This window comes from Crocodylus porosus, unplaced genomic scaffold, assembly GCF_001723895.1.
Source record: "Crocodylus porosus isolate Cpor-Errol unplaced genomic scaffold, CroPor_comp1, whole genome shotgun sequence".
NCBI classification, from domain to species: Eukaryota; Metazoa; Chordata; order Crocodylia; family Crocodylidae; genus Crocodylus; species Crocodylus porosus.
Window position 1 is genome coordinate 37,838,599 of NW_017728943.1, and position 20,550 is coordinate 37,859,148.

The 20,550-nt window shown below is 43.4% G+C and overlaps 1 protein-coding gene and 1 long non-coding RNA gene across 3 annotated transcripts in view; one reads left to right on the forward strand and one right to left on the reverse strand.

The window, feature by feature from the left end:
- CEP68 (centrosomal protein 68) overlaps nucleotides 1-11,275 on the reverse strand; it is a 30,726-nt gene extending 19,451 nt beyond the window's left edge. Inside the window, exon 1 of one of the 2 annotated variants that reach the window (XM_019549169.1) lies at nucleotides 11,159-11,275. The gene's annotated coding sequence lies outside the window, so the exon portion shown is untranslated. Of the gene's footprint in view, nucleotides 1-8,785; nucleotides 8,918-11,158 lie in introns of those variants that run through there. The other variant, XM_019549170.1, reaches the window with a different exon arrangement.
- LOC109319542 lies at nucleotides 8,902-20,154 on the forward strand. The gene is made up of 3 exons (XR_002103537.1): nucleotides 8,902-8,912; nucleotides 11,491-11,493; nucleotides 19,423-20,154. It is a non-coding gene; the product is annotated as an uncharacterized LOC109319542 (long non-coding RNA).
- Nucleotides 20,155-20,550: the final 396 nt, after the last annotated feature.

The window sequence follows — 20,550 nt, forward strand, 5'->3', positions numbered from 1 at the left end:
TGAGGGAAGAAAGAAAACAGAAACCTTGAAAAAGTCTCAAACATGAAAAGGAAAATAGAAAGCGCCCTTAAACATATGGTTTTAAAATTATTTTTAAACTGGTCTCATCATCTGGGCCTGATGCTCAGTAAGCAGCACTGTGAACCCTTATTTTTCAATATGCAAAGAAGATGATAATACATTTCTTGCAACTCTACTGTTATAAAAGGAGATGGTAAAACCTAGAAACAAAACCGTTCTTATTTTGGATCCTGATCTGAACTTTAACATCTTGGGTCAATTTTACAGCTTTTTAAAAATATATATTATCCAATTTATCCCTAATAACTTAAAACTGGCCATAATTATTTGCTGCAGAAACTGCATTCAACAAGAAGCAAAAACCAGCTACTGCTCTAAACTCTTTGTAATGGGGCCATTCATCTCGCTTTGGCACTTTTCTTATAAAACCCTGCAAATCCATTAATTTCTCTCCTATTTGGGTGCTGCTCAATTCACCCACAAGCCAGGACAAGTTCAAGCCTGGGCTCAGCATCTGCTGCCTGAAAAAGCCACTTAACAAAACCACAAGCAGTCATGAATTCTCCTGATTTGCGTTTGTGAGTGACTATTCATGAATCAAAAGAGAGAAGTTGTTGGCTGGAACAGTAGAAAAAAACAGTTTAAATGGTTTTAGGGCAGCCTCACGCCAGCAGCAACAGGTGTCAGCAGCTTGGATTTGTAACTGCAACACGAGGGCCAGGGTCTTTCGTTATGACTTTATTTGAGCCAGCAGGTGCTTCTGGGACTTGAGCCGAGCCCCAAGCTTGCCACCCAGAGGCCGCTCATTCTCCCTCACCCTCTCCCTCCCGAGTTCTCCCTTTGAAACTGCCACCCTCTCTGCCCTCTTTCAATCGCATGCAATTTGAGCAAAGGCAGCAAGGGAATGCCCTTGTGAGCGTCTTGACACTGTACAAAGAAGGGCTGAAAGACTCTGTTTGCTACCTTAGGAATATCAGACTTGGTCTTGCCTGGCTTGGTTCCATGTCTCAGAGATGCAAAGCAACAAACTGATGGTTGGCACTTGAACAAAGACATAATTCCACCCATCACCAACACCACTACCACCCCACCCTTGACCAAACTAAGAAACTTCCTATAAGGAGTGGGTAGGGTAGAGCAGAGCATTTGGGAGTTGCTGTGGGAGTCTGTTGTTGTTTCTTACCTTGTGGGTTATTTGTCTTTTATTGTAACCCACCCTGAGGCTTTCTGGATAGGGAGGAAAACACATCTAAATAATACTAATAACAATAATGAGGTTTTTGCCTTGCTTTTCACCCTCTCGTGTCCCCCAGAGACAGCAAGGGCTTGGAGCTCTACTGTACTCAGCCACTGACATTTTAAGTGCCGTACTCTGTAGAACAGCTCTGGGAAAGGTTAGGCACCAAAGGGCTTTGGAGTAGTGGAGGTTGACTGGAGCCCTGGGCATGGGAGCCCACCTACCACTACTGCCACTCACTCTGCTCCCTCCCCACCTACACTCAGCCAGTCAATTCCTAACCCCACAGCATGGCCAACTGCATGTTATATGTGCGTGCAGGACGCTGCTGAGGACAAAGGATTCCTACCCTCTTCCTCTGTCTACAGCAGACCTGCATACACCGTCTGGGGAAAATCGCCTGGTCCCAAATGCTTGGTACTTATATTATATTGGGGGAGGCACCATAGACAGTTTTGTACTTAAAACATGAAGACTGCACACTCAGACGTGGGCCACCTTATATGTCGGGGAAGGGGAGTCGAGAGGTTTAAACTTCCTCTGTGTCATGTGATCTGTATATGCAAGAGGCTGAGGGGGAGAGGGGCTATCAAAGAAGGAGGGGAGCTGCAAGTCTGAGTCACAGCTCAGTCCCAGGAGCAGCTGCATGCTGCCTTTTATGTCAGGTTTCTAAAAGAATAAATTACTGCACACCCTGAGCAAGATTCTGCTCCAGCCACACTGGTGGGGACATACCATCTTCACCCCAGCGTCACAGAGATGAGAATCCAGCCTGCTCCATCCTGGTTGCTTTTCATATACATGAAATTTCTTGCAGCAGTTACTTCTCTAGCCAAAAAAAGTCCCTCAATCACTCCATTTAAAAAAAAAATCAATCAATCATTCTGAGAATGTAAGAACCATGTAAATCCAAGCAGACAGTAGACTGAGCTCTCAGCTATTTTTATACCATCCTACTCAAAGCTCAAGGGTGCGGACATAGCAGCAGCCACATGATTTGGATAAGTTTCAGGCAGGTCTAGCAAAATTGGCTTTGTGAGGTCCCAAGAAGTCTTGTAAACAAGCTGGCAAGAAAGATCTTATGGAGCTCTAAACCTGCAGGCTGATCTCCAGGGCAAAGACTGTTTATTTATAACAAAGAGCTTCTTTACCTGTCAACCATATCCAGTACAGATACGCCCCAACAGCACAAACAGAAATCAGGAAAAGACCAGCATTATTTTTATTACGACACAGTACTAACCTTTACTGTATTGCAGTTCAGTTCAACACGGTGAAGACCATGACTGAACAAGGAAAATACTTTGGCCCAAGAACTCGTGTATCTTTAAAATTTATTAATCCAATAAAAAGGTATCACACGAGTTATCAATCTTGCCCACTAATACACAGCTAAGTAGGTTATTAGGCATCCAAAATGGCAGTTCTCCATAATCCCTCAGGTAGAAAGTCATAAACAACGGCTTGCAGATGACAGAAGCCACTTAAATTAGCAAGCGTGCTTGCTGGTTTTAAACTCCCACTAATTAGTTTAGCTGTATCTGAACTGACCTGGGAAAATCTTAACTGTGGGGAATGAACACGGTGGAATTTTTCAGCCAATAAATGAAAGATATATCTTTAAAAAAAAAAAAAGACCACAGCACAGGGATAGTCAAATTTAATTTTAACAACCTTTCTTAGCAACCTCTCTTGGCACGAGGCAATCATACCACTGTCAACAATGTTATGCCTGGGGATACTGCAATTGGCATTTAGAGAATTACCTAACCAGGAGAACTGGTAGAATAAAATTCACCCAGTAAAGTAGCTAGGTAATCCTGACTTTGTCCAGCATTCACAAACCAATGCCACCATTTGCTAATCTATCAAGCGTCACAAAAGATTAATAATTATTGCAAATGACTAAAATGCCAAGTCTTGTGTGTCCCCCTTCCCCTCTCCCCCATTCTTTGAGAACTATCTAGGATTGGAAATTTGAACTCCGAAACTGACGTTGCCAATATTTTAATTAAGCAGAGTGTACACTGCTCTGTGACAAACTTGTATTCAACTGAATCTGTCAGACAATTTTCAAGGCTTCATGAATACTGACACTCCTCTAGCAACATCAAACTGAACCAGAGGCCTATTAGCAACGTATTAATCAACCTTTTAATCAAATAGCTTTTCTAGTATTCAACAAGAGCTGTACTAGGGATGGATGAAAGGAGAACAGCCAGCAACAAATTAACTGCAAATTCAAAGATGGGGGAACTTAACACCATTTTTAGAGTTATTTTCCCCTAAATTAGCAGCCCTCATTGAGCCAGTTTCGCCTGCAGCACCTGCAAATCACAACCCATCCCCATTACACAAATCAAGCATGACAGCACATTCAACAGCGCCAAAGGGAAACCCCTTGCAACATTTCCCAATTTACCAAACTTCTTTAAAAGATGTCAACTGTCATTGTTCTGCCTTCATCTGTGAACCCGTCAGCCATGTGAGAAATGCAGGGAGAAGGGACACAACCATCTGTCTGGCGTCACTTCTCATCTGTTCTGCAGGCCATCCCAGCTATAAGCGTTTCTGCCTTCTAGTTATGCACCCATCGCTCAGCCTCTGGGTATGTTAAAAAAACAAAACAAGACTATCAAGGGCCAGATCCTGCAAATGCATAACAGAAAGGCAAAGCACCCAAAATCCTCCCTCAGTTTCACCCTCTGCCCATACACACAAGCTGCAGACAGAATCCTGGCAATTGGGCTTCCCAAATGCAAAGGAGTCCAAGGGCCTCATTTATGCTCCAATCACAGATGGGTCAGAGCAGTGGCTCTTGACCTTTTCTTTTTAGCAACCCTCGATTCCAAGAGAAGAGCTTTCTAGACCCCACCATAAAGAAAAGGAAGGCAGTCACGCTCCACAGACTGACAATTCCTTCATTACGCAGCCTACTTATATCAACAGCATCACCTACAATATCACTGTAACCCACTAACCCTGTAATAACATGGCTTGATTTTGCCATTTCAGAACCAGATCTTTAGTATACATCTAACAGAATTTAATCAGGCCTGTGCTGGCAAAATTAGATGAAACAGGGTATCACAGTGGTGTAACGCTCCCTAACCCCTTCCACAGAGTGAAGGAACGTACAGATACTCCACACTTAACGTTGTCCCAGCTTACATTGTTTTGTTATTGCATCACTGATGTATTAGACAACATGCTTGTTTAAAGTGGACCTGCTCATCTACAAGGTCGCTTCTAGCCCCTAACAATCTATGAAAGTCACACAATGTTCAGTTAAAATGTTGTTTGGCTGCCTCCTGCTAGCAGGTAAGTATTGTGACTTAACTAACTGGATTTGCTTAACATTGTTTTGCTTGAAGTCGCATTTTTCAAGAACATAACTATGACGTTAAGCAAGGAGTAGCTGTAGTTCTGTCCCAGCAGGTGCAGGAAGTCTCTTGCTGTCACAGCCCCTCCAGTGGGATTGCCAGTATAGGCGGGACTTTGGTATATTCAGACTGTGCCACTACCCTGCTCAAAGCAGCAGTTAAGGATGCTGCAATGAAAACACTAGCACTCCCATCTTTGCTACCAAGAGGGAAGCTGAAGCAGGAGGAAACACAGCTGAAGTTTACCAACATGAGCAAATCTCTGGTGCAACCAACAACGCTCCACACCAGTAAGGCTGCCCAGCAAAGGCTCTGACTTCTTCTGTACCCTGGCCAGCAGTCCCGGGAGAATGCAGGACTAGCACATTCTGCCCCTCCTAATAAGAATGACCTTTTCTAATCCTGCTCCCCTCCTCATCCCCCACAATGTATTCTGGCCCATCCTCTACGACCTGCTGCATTAAAGCTCCACAGCCCCCAATACATGGGCTGCTGGTAAAATGGAAGTTCAGCCTTCAAAGCATACATGATAATAACAAAGCAAACTTCTGCAACAGGCTGTGTTGGAGAAGTGCAGGGGAAACAAATCTTCCCTACCCAGGCTAAGGGGTATAAGGAAACTTGAGCCCCTTGCCCTTCTCACCTGAATGACTGGGTCAACAGCTTTGTCCCATCCCCTGAAAGGGGCAGTACCTAATCTGGTCTGACCCTCTACTGCTTTGTACCCTGTGTAATCATTTGCACCAATGCAGCAGATGCTACCAACTAATACCAAGACAGAGTACTCTGCAGCCACCCCAAGCAGACGGCAGAGACTGCACAGGGGAAAGCAGGGACCTGTTGTCCCTCCCCTACCCCCATGCCCAGTCCTCCAGGGCCTTAACTTGCAGGACACAGGGCCTAGGACTACTGCAGGTGAAAGCAGCCCCCACCCTCCCCCACTGTGCAGGGAAGCAGGAGGTAGGCAGGCGACAAGCTTCCCAGTGTTCTCATTAGGATGGACCCGTTTTAGCTTCTCAGCATACAAGGGCCATGCTCTTGCCTTTATCATGCACGGAGCAACCACACGTTTCAGTCTGAAAGAATTTATTGTATAGGGAGAGAACAATTAAACCTGGAGTAACACAAGCAGCCTCCCCAGGGAGAACACTGAGCACCGTCTCCATGGCAGGTCCAGGAGGCCACAAATGGCAGCTGTCTCTGCAGCAACAGGAGAAAGAAGAGGGGGGGAAGGGAATGTCTTTACCCTTAAGGGCACAGTGCACAGAAAGCCAACCAGAACTGATACAAGCAACAAGATACACCCCTCCAAATCCCCCAGTTTACACAGACTGAAGGGAAAGAGGTAAAAGAATACCAAGCCACCAGTCTCCTCGATGTTTACTAAAGAAAATCTTTGGCTCTTCCTGCACAATGCAATTTTATATGCTTCATATGCTTTTTCACCCCATGCAATCACAGTGGTTAGGGGCAACTTTGCTTTACTTCCTTTGATTTAATCTGGAACCTTAGCTCCAAATAGATGTTACACTCACAACAGCAAAACAAAAAAATTGTTTTGAAATAGAGATCTCCACCTTGTGGGACAAGTTTTTCTCTGTGAAACAGCCGCTTTGCAAAGCAGCACTGGAATATGTGGACCCTAAAATAAAACAATTGCTTTATTTCTGGCCCTAGAAGGATCATCCCACTGTAAAAGAGGATTCTGTGGCACCAGAGAGAGAAGGCTGATGATTTTATGCTTCTCTTCCTCCCTTCTGTGATCAAGGTAAGAGACAGGTAGCCAGATTACACTGCTGGGATGCCCTTATGCTACACAAATTCTTGGTTGCAGCCTTCAGGACTCTAGCTCAGTGAAGGAGGACCAGCTATCTGCAGGAGCAAGAGAATCAGGAAAGTGAAATATAGTCTTGAAGTCATCTGTCACACTTGCCCCAAGTTCTGCTACCTGCACTTCATCCATAGCGCAGTATCTAAACCTATATGCAGAGGTCCATAGGGCAAATATGGATCTTCCTCAAATACAGGTCTATAAGCACATACGGTTTTTTTTGCCATAAATCAATATTATTAGACACTTTCCAAACAAATTACATATTCAAAATTATTCACAAGAAATAGCAGTGCAACTCCTTTATAGAAAAATCCATTGTCAGTTAATAAATCTATTACTTTTAAACTTATCCACAATAATTAATTTAAAGGAACATGATTAGATACCAGCATCAAATTAACAAAACAATATAAAAACTCCAGAATCCAAGAATTAAGTCAAGGTATTGCACAGAGCTTAAATCTACAGGGCTTTTTTAATACTTTATAAGGAGACTGGATTTGTATGTCATATTAAGATTTGGTATCTTCAGGTATTCACTCACATTTTTAATGTAGATGGTTGTTATAAATAATTGATTGTTATATATGATAAAAAAGGGTTTAGTGAACTTGATGGTTGTTTAAATTTTTTTTTTGGTTTTGGAGATAATTTTAATACTATCCAAACATTTATACAGATAAATCGTCAATTTAAATCCTAGCTATATGTAATTAAACACTCAGAAAATCTTCAGAGAGATGCATTTCTCTCTCTATAGCAAGAACAAATTATTTTGAGTAGCCGGTTTCCTTTGGCACCAGGTCAAACTGCCTGTTGTGCAAAACAAACCCATGATCACTAATCTTTAAAATTTAATCTTCTAGGCATACATAAAGGTACCATGCACTAACTTCCTATATCAAGTTATAGCACTTGGCAGAGTCGTGCTTTCCCTGTTACACTGTTTTGCCTTTGGTTTAAGTATTTTTTAATTCTCCATCACAAAAACATCCCCACAGAATTTAACTGTGGATCCTCATATGTAACAAACATGGACACCTCCTAAGCCACTGGTAGTCTATTCTCTCCTTTATTCAAATACTGGGAGCACCATTCCTTAAGTGTTATTTATACAAGCAGGACAAAGAAATCCAAATCCATGTCTGGCATAAGCAAGTGAAATTCTATTAGTTGTGCCTGCTTACACCCAGTCTGGAATTGTCCCAGTTGCTTAATTATTTGTCCTACCCATGTTACAATCCCTCTCACCCCCTAATCATTTTTATTTTGCTTCCCTGAATGTCCTCTGGTATGTCAACATCTTTCTAATCCTAAAAAGCCCTTGAACTGAATGGGCATTATTCTGACTATCGGATCAGCAAAGAGGAATACTATTTCCCTGGTCCATAAAAATGGTGTCCCCTGAATACACAGCCCAAAACCAGAAGTATATAAATAAAGAAGACATCTGTTGAACTGTAATCTATTCCAGAGATGCTGGATTCCCCAATACTTGATCGTTCAGCAGGTTCCTGTCCTCTGTAAATACACACTGTTTGATTATTTTTTTAGTTTTCTCTCTGTTTTATATGCTGCTGCTGCTACTTCTTTTTTGCTCTTCCAATCAACATATGAACAACGAGCAGCTCTTACTGTATATTCAACAATGAGTGGCTCAGATCTTAATACACCAGTTTTGGGAAACTCTAGCTGACTAAAGAATAGTCAATATAGAGTACTTTTCTAGGACTATTTTTGTTGTTGGGTCATTACCAATGTGATGTTGCTATTTAAATCTGCTTGGGCCCACTGAAAAATACCACAAGGTGACTATCTTCAGCTTGAGCCACCAAAATAACTGATAGAGTCGTTGTGTGAAACCAGACAACAGCTACGTACCAGAACAAACTCTGACAGCAGAATTAAAGGAGAGGAGTATTCCCAGTATCACCAGTGGGAGAACGCTTTCCACAGAACCACCAGCCCTCCTCTCGCTTCAGTGCCCTACATCCTCAAAGGAAATGTACACAATTCCTCTGGAAGAGTAGCCTAGCAACAAAAATACATAACTTTTCTGGATATCAAAAAAATCACATGCTTAACAAAGGTGTTTTTTTATGGCTCATTATAACCACTCTCTCACCTTGACCTCTGCTAACTTCCTTTCTCCCACTTCCCTTTCAAATTTATAACACATAATTAGGGTAAACAAAAGCAATTGTTTTAACTTAACTTGGACTGTGGCTGTGTCTTTCCCAGACCTGATGAAGGGAAACTGAAACACAAAACCTTGTATACTCTCCCTCCCAATAAAAGCTACTACCTCACCTTGCAAATCTTGCTTCTCTTAAGTACTTTGAAAGTCTTCCCCATGATGACTGGAAATAATCCTTCAGTTCACTAGTTACTGTTAATATTGCCACCATCTAATAAACCTAATTTTAATGAAAAGCATGTTTTGATATGGAAATAAGACCTCATATATTCAACATGTTAGTGACATTATTTTAACTGAGAAAACTAAATTGCAAACATGCCATTACCAAACATTTTACTTTCTTTTAAATTTTCCTCTACCCAGAGACCTAAAATAAAAAAAAATCAAGAACATCAGTTATGCATCATTCACCCTTTCCCACCAGCAAAATGTCAGTGTGAAAAATCCCAATAAATGCATGTTGAGCAATAATGAATTAAGCAAGTATGTATTCATAAAACCTAGCCTCCTCAAGCCTCTCAGGACCAGCTAGTGCAGAGGTGGGCAATTATTTCAGGCAGAAGCCTGCTTACTGAGTTTTGGCAAGCCATTGAGAGCCGCATGACAGGCAGGCCTTTCTATTAATTTTCTTAATAGAAAGATAGATACAGATACAGCATGTATTTACAGAGAACAGGAACCTGCTGAACGGTCAGATAGAATGGCTTGGAGGGCCGCATCCGGCCCCTGGGCCACATTTTGCCCACCCCTGAGCTAGTGTCTCTAGCTGTCACCTTGCCTTACCTCTGCCTAAATTCAGAATAACATGTTTAACCATCTTTGAGCCTATCCTCCTGGTTAGCAAAAGACTAAGATGCAAAGCTTATTTGGTTGCAGATCAACATGTTGCAACCTCTATACCAGTGATTCTCAATGAGGGTGTACTGAGATGCATTTAAGGACACCACAGATAGCCATGCAATATTAGCACTACAAACACCTACACATGCTTTGTGAGAAAAACCCAGAGATTTCAAACAGGAATCCAACGTGTCCAAAACTTTCTGCCCTTTTGTGGTCTTCCTGAGTTCTTTGCAACAAAACAGTTAGTCTATTATTTTTCTGTAGCAAAAAACAAGAGAAAGCTAAGAACTGGGATTTTTCCAAGGGGTGCCTTGAGTCTAACAGGGTTGAGAGCACTGATTTATACTAATGACCGTAAAAAACTTTTCTACAGGAAAATAACTACAGAATATACATGCCAATCGGATTGAAAACGATTAAATCAGGATTTCCTGCCCTCTAATTTGAATCACAGTTAAAAATACAGATTCAAATCACTTTGATTTCAACTTAAGCATCCTGAGTCCCTCTGGTCTTAAAAAGAAACCATTTTTTTCCTCATTTTTTTTCACCACTGCTTCCACCGGTGATACCTATGGCGGGAACACTGGTACCAACTGGCCACTGCCACATCCACCATTTTGCCCAGACCTGCCTGAGCATAGGATGGCAGAACAGCCACATGACAGATACTGCTACTGAAAGTTCCTCCTGGGTGTGAAATCTTGAATGCAATGGCTACTGGAACCACTGGGAGTTTGCTGTCAACTTTAACAGGAGCACATCTGACATGAGCGGTCGGATCTCAGAAGCTGCCCCACATGCTCGGACATTTCCTATGGGCTGGTATCAACACCCTGCAAAAAAAGGACACTGTGGGACAACCCACTAGAGGGGTGACTGAGCTGCCTCTAGCTGGTTTTAATCCAGGCTCTGACTTGAAATGCAGTTCCCAGGCACTGGCCTAAACATTTAAACTTGGACTGCGACGTGGGCAAGAGCCGTTTCCTTTCTCGCGCCGCGGCTTGCGGGTCTGATCCACAGCAGAGCACCATGTGCAGCAAGAAGGCTGCATTTCACACAACGCACCCGCCCTGCCCATCTCTGTACAGCACCCCCTCCACTACCACGACGGCCCCAAGAAGGCTGTGCCTTGCTTCGTCCCGGGACATTGGCATGGACACACACGGCCCTTCCGAGCGGGGTTTACCACAGGGTCGAAGGCTTGGCTGCCACTGATTCAACTTGGGGTTGACCAGCTCTGTCCGAATCTATTCTGGGAGGTTTCATAAGGACATTATGGACTTGCCGTCGGGAAGGCGAATGCACACGACTGTGACATTTAAAAAACCCACCGCGCAAGCATGTAAATCAGAGTCAACATTTCATATCCATGCCAATGAAGGCCCTCTCCTCCGTCTCCTGGAGATGTACCTCTCATCCCTGGAGAGTTGGCAACCCTCATTCAGCCCCAGGCAGAGCGGCTCTGCCATGTCCCGGGACGTGCTGTTGGTGCTCTTTATGCCAGAAACCCTGTTTAGGGTTTATTCCGAGATAACGGGCCTTGTCCCGGGATAAGTGCCTTCCCCGGCCGCTCCCCTTCGCGCGCCCGCCCGTGTGCAATGCGGGGGCTGCAAATGCCTCTGCCGCCCGGCTCCTACCTGCCCCTCCGCTCCCGCCGCCCGGCCCCGGGCCCCGCTGCTGCCATGGGCGGCACGGGCGCGCGTCCCACCGCTCGGGCCCCGCGCTCAGGCCGGGCAGCGCGAGGAGGAGGCGGCGGAGCTGCCAGCTGCCTCCCACCCCTTTGGTTTCGTCGTATTCGGGCGACCGGGCCGGGCGCGGGGCGGGGACGTGCCTCCCCTCCCCCTTCCCCTCCCCCGGCCGGGGGGCACCCGCGCTGCCGGCACGTGTGGGGAAGGACGAGACAAAGGGAGAGAGAGAGGGAATGTAAACCAGACTGGGGGTGGGGGTGTAAATCAGGAGAGCGAGCGAGAGAGTGTGTCAGAGAGAGAGCTTTTTTAAGTCAGAAAGAGAGACTGTAAACCAGGCAGCGTGTATATGCGTGTAAATCAGGAGAGAGAGAGTGTTTGTGTGCGAGTCAGAGAGTTTCAGTCAGAAAGAGAGACTAACCCAGGCAGCGTGTATATGTGTCTAACGGTTTTCTGTAACAATCCTTTTGGGATGGAATAGGTTAGAAAGTAGATCTATATAACCTCATAAATACAGAGATATGTTTTTACCAAAAAAAGAAAAAAGTGCCTAAATAAGTGTGTGTGTGAGAGAGAGAGAGTCAGAAAGCAAGAGATTTTAAATCAGAGAGACTAAACCAGGCAATGTGTATATGTGTCTAAATCAGGAGAGAGAGTATGCGTGCATGTGTCAGATTTTTTAAGTCAGAAAGAGAGACTAAACCTGGCAGTGTGTATATGCGTGTAAATCAGGAGAGAGAGTCTGTGTGAGAGAGAGTCAGAGAGATGCAGGCACTGTCTCCCCCCCACCCCATCTTACGCACACACATACACACTCTGGCTTTAACATGCACATGGGCTTATTTACACACTCTCTCTGACTTACATGCCCAGAGGGCTGAATTAACACACAGGCAAACTAGGCACATGCCTAGGGCCCCAAGTGAGGAAGGGAGCCCGTTGGGCTTGTTTTACATATTATAATTATTGAGTGAAAAAACTATTATAAATATAGAGTACTAAGTAGGGGCCCACAAGTTTGTTTGCCTAGGGTCCACTAAAGGGTTAATCCAGCCCTGCACACACACACCCATGCTGTCTCTGATTTACACACCCTCTTACACAAATAACCAACCCTTCTGACTTACACACACTGACATACATACTCCTTCTGATTTGCACACACATGCACACACTGTCTGACTTAGACACACATTGTCTGGCACACTGATTTACACATACACACTACCTCACATGCACTCTGATCTACATACACACACTGTCTGGTTTACAATCTCTGATTTAAAATCTCTCTCTGATATACATTCTCTCTCTCGCCTGATTTACACCACATACACACTGTCTGGTTTACATTCTCTCTCTTTCTGATTTACAGTCTCTCTCTGACTTACACACACAGTCTCTCCCTGTCTCTCCCTCTCCCCCAGATTGCACAGGGCCCAGAAATCTCCCAGACTGAAATGTACAGGGTTAAGTTTTCAAGGCCTTCTGTCCTTGAACTTAGAGTACCAGCAAAATCTGCACATGCGAGGAGCAGGCCTGCTAATAATAACATGCAGGAAACACATGTGCATGCAGGCAACTGACACATTCATACCTACATGAACCTATTGCAGCCATGTGTTAAAATGCTCAGTAGGTGGAAGGGAAGGGCCATGGAGCTATGAAGAGCACTCTGGCCTAACTGGATTTCACTGGGATCTGAAAGCTGTCCAGATCCCAGAAAAGCAGGACCAATGCTATTTTTTAGCCTCGTGATTCAGTGTTTCTGATGCAAGCAATTGACCATGAGGTAACACTCAGCTTTACAAAGGTAAATCCATGCTGCAGCTCAGTGGTGAGCTCTGGCTAAGAAGCGTGCACAATTAAGATGGCCAACCAAGTATTAATGTCAGACAAAGAAATTATATCCTCCACCAGAAATTAAATCTTGTAACAGCTGGGTTTTCTGGCAGAGATTTATATAACTTAGGCTGTGGCCATATATTTGCTGAGGGGTGATGTGTGGGCAACAAGGCTCCTTTAACTGAGTGAATTTTATTTATACCTATTTAAGCAGCATATGGGATATTATTTATCTGTCATGTCCAAATGTTAACAGTTTTTCTTTCCTTGGCTGCTTTGCCTCACAGATGTTGTTACATTAACCTGCCTCTCCTTGGTCTTGCACAAAATACTGTGTTCATAACAAGAAAATAGAGTAAACGGAAAACTTTCTGGCCTGAAATCCTCCCTGCTCTTTCCTAGGACAAGTGGAAGTAGCTTTGTCTGCCTTCCCAAGGGAATTCCCCCTTGCAGCTTATCTGAGTCCAGTAAATGATTCTTGATAGGCCATATGCTTTTATTAAAAAGGTTACAGTACCATAGCTGCTTTTGTGCTCTAGCAAGTTATGCTCAGGCTAACCCTGAAGCCCCATGGCTGTTGTCCTGGGATATTGGCATGTACACACGTTGGTGGTCTGAGCAGGGTTTAGCAAGGGGTTAAAAGCTTGGCTGCCACTGGTTCAGCCACAGCATAACCATTCCGAGACACTTTGCTATGTCCTAGGACACGCTGCTGGTGCTTCTTATGCTGGAACCCCTGTTTAGGGTTTATCCCAGGATAACAGGCCTGCACGTCTGCATGCTCATGCCTTGTCCCGAGATAAGTGGCTGCACCCATGGTAGAGCATGCTTACCAGATTACATGTTAGCTAAACACAGCAAGGGGCTAGTCAGTGGAGCAAACTTTTAGGAGTGATATATACCATACCAAAGATGTGAAAACCCCACTTCCTTTGGAAGTTAAATCCCATTTTTCTCCGTTAGATAGTCATCAGCACAGGCTAAAATAGTCAGCAGCTACATAGCTCTTCCTAGCAGTGAGAAGTCTCTTCTGCTTTTTCACAGTGGTCTTTCCATTTGCTACACTATCCAAATCCATACTCTCCCCCTGTAGTCTCTGCTTCAGTTTTTTCTAGGTTGTCATCCTATGCCCATTATTACCATTGCATGTGAGCACCTTCCAGAGTCCAACATACAAGATGAATTACACTGAGAAAGTCAACCTTCTCTTTTTACATGCTACTCCTAGCTCTCTGTTGTGGAGATTATATTGTGTAATAACAAATGTCCAACCAATGGAAATAAAAGGCTTTGCAATCACAGTTAGCTTTGCTTAGTAAGCCCTTTAGAGTCTAAAGATAGAGGATCTTTTCAGCCGGACCGATGCTTTGTGGCTAATATGGGCTTACCATAACATGTTAAGAGATTTCTGGCACCATCCTTCAGATGAAATAGGTATTTTATCATTTTAAACATCACACTATACAAATGAGAGCCCATCAGATGGCCCTGTATCTTGAGATGATATTCCTTTCTAATATTTCGATCTGAGGTCACTTAGGACTGGCAAAAGGTCATCTGGATGTTTTATTTCTTTACAGAGATCTCAAGGATCCATAGAGATTGAGTTTGCCTTCTCTACAACAGTTAATGATTTAACATAGTCTGTCAGTCATGTCACTTAAACAATGATCCCCGTATTTACTATGTGATTCAATACCTTTGTAAGGTGATCAGGGCAGTGTGAGTGGTACATTTCTGGAGCAATTTGAAGGGGATGGCTGTTGGGTCAAGATGAACAGAGTGTTCTGGAAAGAGTCAGACTTCATGAAAAGTCTCCCTGCTTTGTGAGACTATCAAGGTTTCTATTTCCAAAGTGGGGCTACAGATAGCATCACTTTATAAATCTAAGGTTTAAGCATGCCTATAACAGATCATGCCTGAGTGTCTAGAACATAATCAGGTCTCAACATTTTAATTCTGTAGCTGCTTTCTAACTTGCATGTTCCTCACCATTTATCTCTGTACAGATACATGATTGTTGATGCACTGCAGTGAAACCTGATGCCTGGATGTGCGCCATATACTCTTGTATAATGTTTACACGGGCTTCAGTGTCAAATTTTAAGCATATAGTGCAACTGGCTGGGACTAATGTGGTATCAGCAAATGCTTGGCTCATTCATGACCTGTTTTTTCAATGATCAATATTAGAAAACCTCAGTAGAAGGAAACCTCGTTGCAATCACTTTGTTTCTTGACAACAGTTGGTTACTGATATGCATGACTTTTTGTGGGGTCAGGTTTGCAAGCATTTGAGAAGCAGTTCCCTTTACAATATAGTGCACTGGACAGCAAAGACTTTTTGGTAAAATATGACTTGCATCAAAGTTGTCTTCCATTACAAGATCTGCCTATCTTCTGAGCCTTTGGATGTGCTATGTTAGTAGCAAAGGGACAAGTTTGCAGGCTCTTTCTTGGATTAACTTTCATATGTTGGCCCTCTGTACACTGGACCAACCATTGGGCCTGCTGGGGCTTTAGTCAAGAGCTGGTGGTTACTACTATTGGCTTGCACATGTGCTTCAGTTAATGTTAACATCAGGGGTTCAACTTTGGGCTCAATAAAAGTAACATTAGATCTGTATTTAAAGGTGCCACAATCTTGTGAGCTGTTCTTTGTCCTCTCCCCGAACCCCCGGTCTGGCCAAATTAGCTCGCAATTCCCCCTGTGCCACTTCCCATCCTCACTTCATTGTAGGCTGCCAAGGCACCAGGATCTTCACTAGCTTGTCCCCATCTGCCTTAAGGGAGAAGGTCCTGAAGCCCAAGGACCCTAGCTCTTGCCTTGTGACAGTGGGATAAACTTTTGCAACTCTGAGCCATGTCATATGCCAGGGCACAAAAAGGAGCCCTCTACATCCTCTACCAGCATTCTCTGATATGTTACATATTTATTATACCTCTCATCTCCAGGGGTACAGCTCCATATTTCAGCTGCTGTCTATGCAGGCTGCCTCCTTCCCCATTTTTTTTTTGCCCTGTCCCCATGAGCCATTCAATTTGGAAGTCACCTGTAGGGAAAAGCAGCAAGAGGGGAAGCAGTTTCTGGATGTCCTTTGGACAACAAAAGCCTTTTAATTTTCCCTTTCCATCTTTCCTGGGTAGCGAAATCCCAGATGTGGCCCATCCTTCCCTGCCCTCTCTCTCTCAGTTTTCTTGGAACAGGTCAAGAAAGTTAATCTTGTGTCTCCTTTTCACATCTCTTTGGCAGAAGTACAGTTAGCAAGTGAGCCTGGCTACTGAGGAGTCAGAGAAAAGATGCCACTTCACCCTCAGCAGAGTAATCATATTCAGATGTGATGGGTCAGTCCAATAGTGTGCGCCTGGAGTGACCCACTGTGGTGCATGGTGCAGGATCATATGGCTCCACAGGCCAGATCTGCCCTGCAGGCCATATGTTTGACATCCCTGATTTAATCTGTGTGTTTGCAGATTCATGAATAGCATGCCTGCATTTATGTCAGGGACTGAACCAGAAGACTCTTGAACTCCTTTCCAAGCTTGTGATTCTATGATTCAGGATGTCAGTACTACTGCGGATCATGTTCATGTTTGTCTTGCTGACCAGAAGGTCTAGAAATTTAACAAAAAATGAAATATTACATCTTTCAGCATCTTATTCCCTTCCATTGGGCTGGATGTAAGTATTGAGTGACCCACTAACAATGTTGACAATTCTTGCAACAAAAAATGAGTTTTTGCAATCATTGGCACTTTTTCTTAAATCCCCAGCTCCTGGAGTCGAGTGATTTTATAAGATTTAATATTTTAAAATAAGTTTCTAGCCTTTCTGGTTATGGAAAAGAGCTTGAAAACACGACCTGAAGGCTCCAGAACAAGAAAACATATACGAAGAGTCCAACAATTAGTGGCTTCCATATGGACAGTGAAAACCTTTTACTTACTCTACACTTTTCCTGGGTAAGGAACATTGAATCCTAGACAAGGCCTCTCTCCTTGCCCCTTTCTCACAGTTTTCTTTGGAGAAGGTTAGGAAATCACACATTTTGTTTCTCTTTATCTCCCTTATGCAGAAATAAATGTTAAAAAAATAAAAAATGATTTTTATAACATTTATTTCTCAACCAAATAGGGAAAACAGATCAACCAAAGACCTGGGTAATCCAACAGATTGCATTTCCTTCGTGTGGCCACAAGGTGTCCCCATTACTCTGCAGGCTGATTAGCAGGGTTAGTAGATCAGCAGCTCTAAGCCTAGGAAAGTTCATGCATCTTTGGACCAATTGGTCTCTAAACTGTTCAATCTCAAGGCCTCCAGAGGCAGAGTCTGGCCTGAGTTTTCCTTTCATTATTGCTAGCTGCTTTCTTTTACAGCCAGGAGGTTTTATATTTGGCAAATCAGCACGTTCTAACTTGTATTCAGTCAGAGCCCACAGTGACACCCGGGTAATGACATCCCAGGAAGCGATAATCTGATACAGATATGTCTGGGTAAGACCAACACATTGCTGTGTAATGAAACAGGCTGAGGGGAAGGGAGATGGCTGCTTTTAATCTGCAAATAACAATGGACATCCCAGTTAATGACTAGGATATCTATGGAGGTTTTAATTTCTTTTTAATGGACAAAGCCACAAAATCTTTCCATTATACCAATTCGTGCTACATTTCTGCCAGGAAGGACATTTGCCTTGGTGCATATATCTCACGTGCTTTTTTATGCAGAGCAGAAGAAAGACAGAGTTCTTTCAAAAGATAAACTGCTTTCTGACAGAACTCAGCAATGAAACACAAGGGAATCTGAAACAAATTTTACGTCCCCACTCATTTTTCTGAGGGGCAGGATCTACTGTGAATAGAACAGCTCTTGTCTCTTAGCTCTTTGCAATAATCTGTATGGCCTCTTTGGCTCAATGGGTTGCAAAGGCTGGTAGAATAAATTATGTGCACAAGGAACTAAGGAGGACAAGGTCTTAGGACCTTGGGGATAAATCTCAAGGCCCTCACTCAGTTGTTCTTCTGCACTTAGTCAGGAAAATTCCCAGTGAGTTCAATAGAAATTTGGGCTCCTATAGGCTTTGAGCGTGCAGTCTTTTTCAGGCAAAACTCCCAGTCATCCTGAGCATGGATATCTGGCTAGAGCCTGAGTCCAGATAATAACAACAAAACTCTGCTTTCTATTTAGAAGACTTTATTGCAGACCAAAGAGACAGGAAAAGAAAGAACAAATACAAGATTCCATGAAAGACAGATAGAGCATGTGCAGTGTGTCACTCATTCTAACTCTTAGCACTGCAGGCCTATCAGATAGGCAGGGAGACCTTTTATAGTCAAATGCACAATATGAAAAGCACAAAAATCTAACCTCTACCCAAAATTCCCATAGCAACATATACCATATTATGGTCTTTGATTCCTGTGCACATATAGCCACAAGTCTGTCCTTTAGAGATAACAACCAGGCTTTTGCAGTCACATGGGCCAAAGCAGAGAAGATCTTTAAAACAGCATTATTTACAGACATTCACAAAGCACAACCACATGGCATGTAAGCTTTTTCATAAGTGGAGTGGTCATTTTAAGTGCACTCAGTATTAGTTTTGGTCTAAAACTGGATACCTGCATATAAGGGACACTGACTCACTCGCCACTGAAATACCGTTGAACAGGGAGGGGATGGTGCTTTTTTTCCATCTTCTTTTAAAAGAATTAATCAAATTGCTTAACATATAAAAATATAAGAACTTTCCCTCCTAAATAGGGACACATATCTATGTACAAAATAAAACAATCCCTCTCCAAATGCATCCAAGGCAGAAATACCAACACTGAGGAATTCAGAGGATAAAGAAGCCAGTGGACTCAATTTTTCCATTGTTCTGAATTTTGTTCCAGTCAAATGCCAAACTGTGTGATACTAGGACTGTCACATACTCCCCTTACCTCTAGGCTCAACTGATCTCAACTTTGATGCATGATAATATTGAATAGCCAGACAGAAGAAAATTGGGCCAAGGCACCTTTTAACACAATAAGGCAGGTTTCAGTTATTATTGAGAATGAGATTCCTTCCACCTTCAGAGCTGTGCCTGGTTCTTCTGACTGCGTTGCCAATCAAGTCTCTTTCCCCACGAAGTGTGAGTAGGTCACAATGGGTTTACACTTTGCTGGCTAGGGGATGTGACCCACCTCTCATTAACATGCCATTGGTGCACAGTGAGGTCTTCATACCATGCCTTAGGAAATCCCTAAGACATGCCACAGGTTTTATGTACATACCTTGCAAAACTATTATGCAGACAAAAGAAAGATGTTAATGAAAAAGAGGTTTATGAATCATGAAAAAATATATAATGGAAAGCTGTAAGTCAGACTGTGAACTCCTGTTCTTCACTGATCAGCAATTGCTTAGACTGGTCCAAGAGGGACGACCATATAGTTCACATGGGGCCCTATTGTTCTTTATGGTAAAGAGACACCTAAAGCTTAACTGGCTGGACTGGGACCACTGTCCATGAAAACCTGTTTAGAGCCCAAGAGTAAAGTAGTTCTTAAGTACAGCATATTGCCTCTAAATGGCTTTCCAGCCCAGCCCCTTCCTCCCAGGTGGAATCCGTGGCTCCGTCTCCTGACAACACAGACAAGCACAGGTCAGCAGTGTTGGGTGTAAGTGTCTTTCTGATACTTTAAAAGACCCTTGTCTATGTTCTGATCAGTTCCCGCTGGCCATGCAGTAGGCAGCCTTTGCAGGTAGAATACACAAAAGTGAAGGAATAACTCCTTAGCATTAAGGCCCCTTTCTTCTATATCAAGGCTGACCCTCTATAGTGCTAGTCTTGCCTGCGTGGAGCTATTTCATGCAGCAGCCTGGCTCACGAGTGGCCCAGTTTGACAGTTCCATCAGCTCCACGGAGTTCCTGTCAGCAATTCAGTAGCTACAGTGTGTGCTAGTTATACTATAGACGACGGTTATACAACAGGAATACAGTCCTTTCAGTGTAGCTGTGTTCAATTCTGGGGTGGCTCTGGCCATGTACGTACAATTTCTTTGTTAGAAAGCATTCTGGGAAGATCTCATATGGCATGAAACTTCTGCAATTTGTTCTGCAATTAGCACAGAATCTATTACATGCCTGATGTAATCTGTTTATGCTTATAAAATAAATAGTATGTTGCTTTGCTCAGTTATTGGATCACATGATGAACAACCTTGTCAGAAGATATAGTTGCAAGAGAAAAGATATAAGGAAACTCTAATGCTGAATTTCTTGGCCTCTGTGGCTGCCTCCGAATGAGCACAGCCATGTGGTATGTGGCACCACAGACACTTTTGCAGTGCCATATACCGCACATTCAGCTGTTCTCTGTGCTGCAAGGGAGCAGCATGGGGTCAGGGTTTTTTGATCCCTGGATATGCAGAGGTCAAAAAAAACCCTATGGAAAAGAAAAGGGGAGTGGCACACGTGGGGGCAGTGTGTGCTGCTCATAACTAGAGC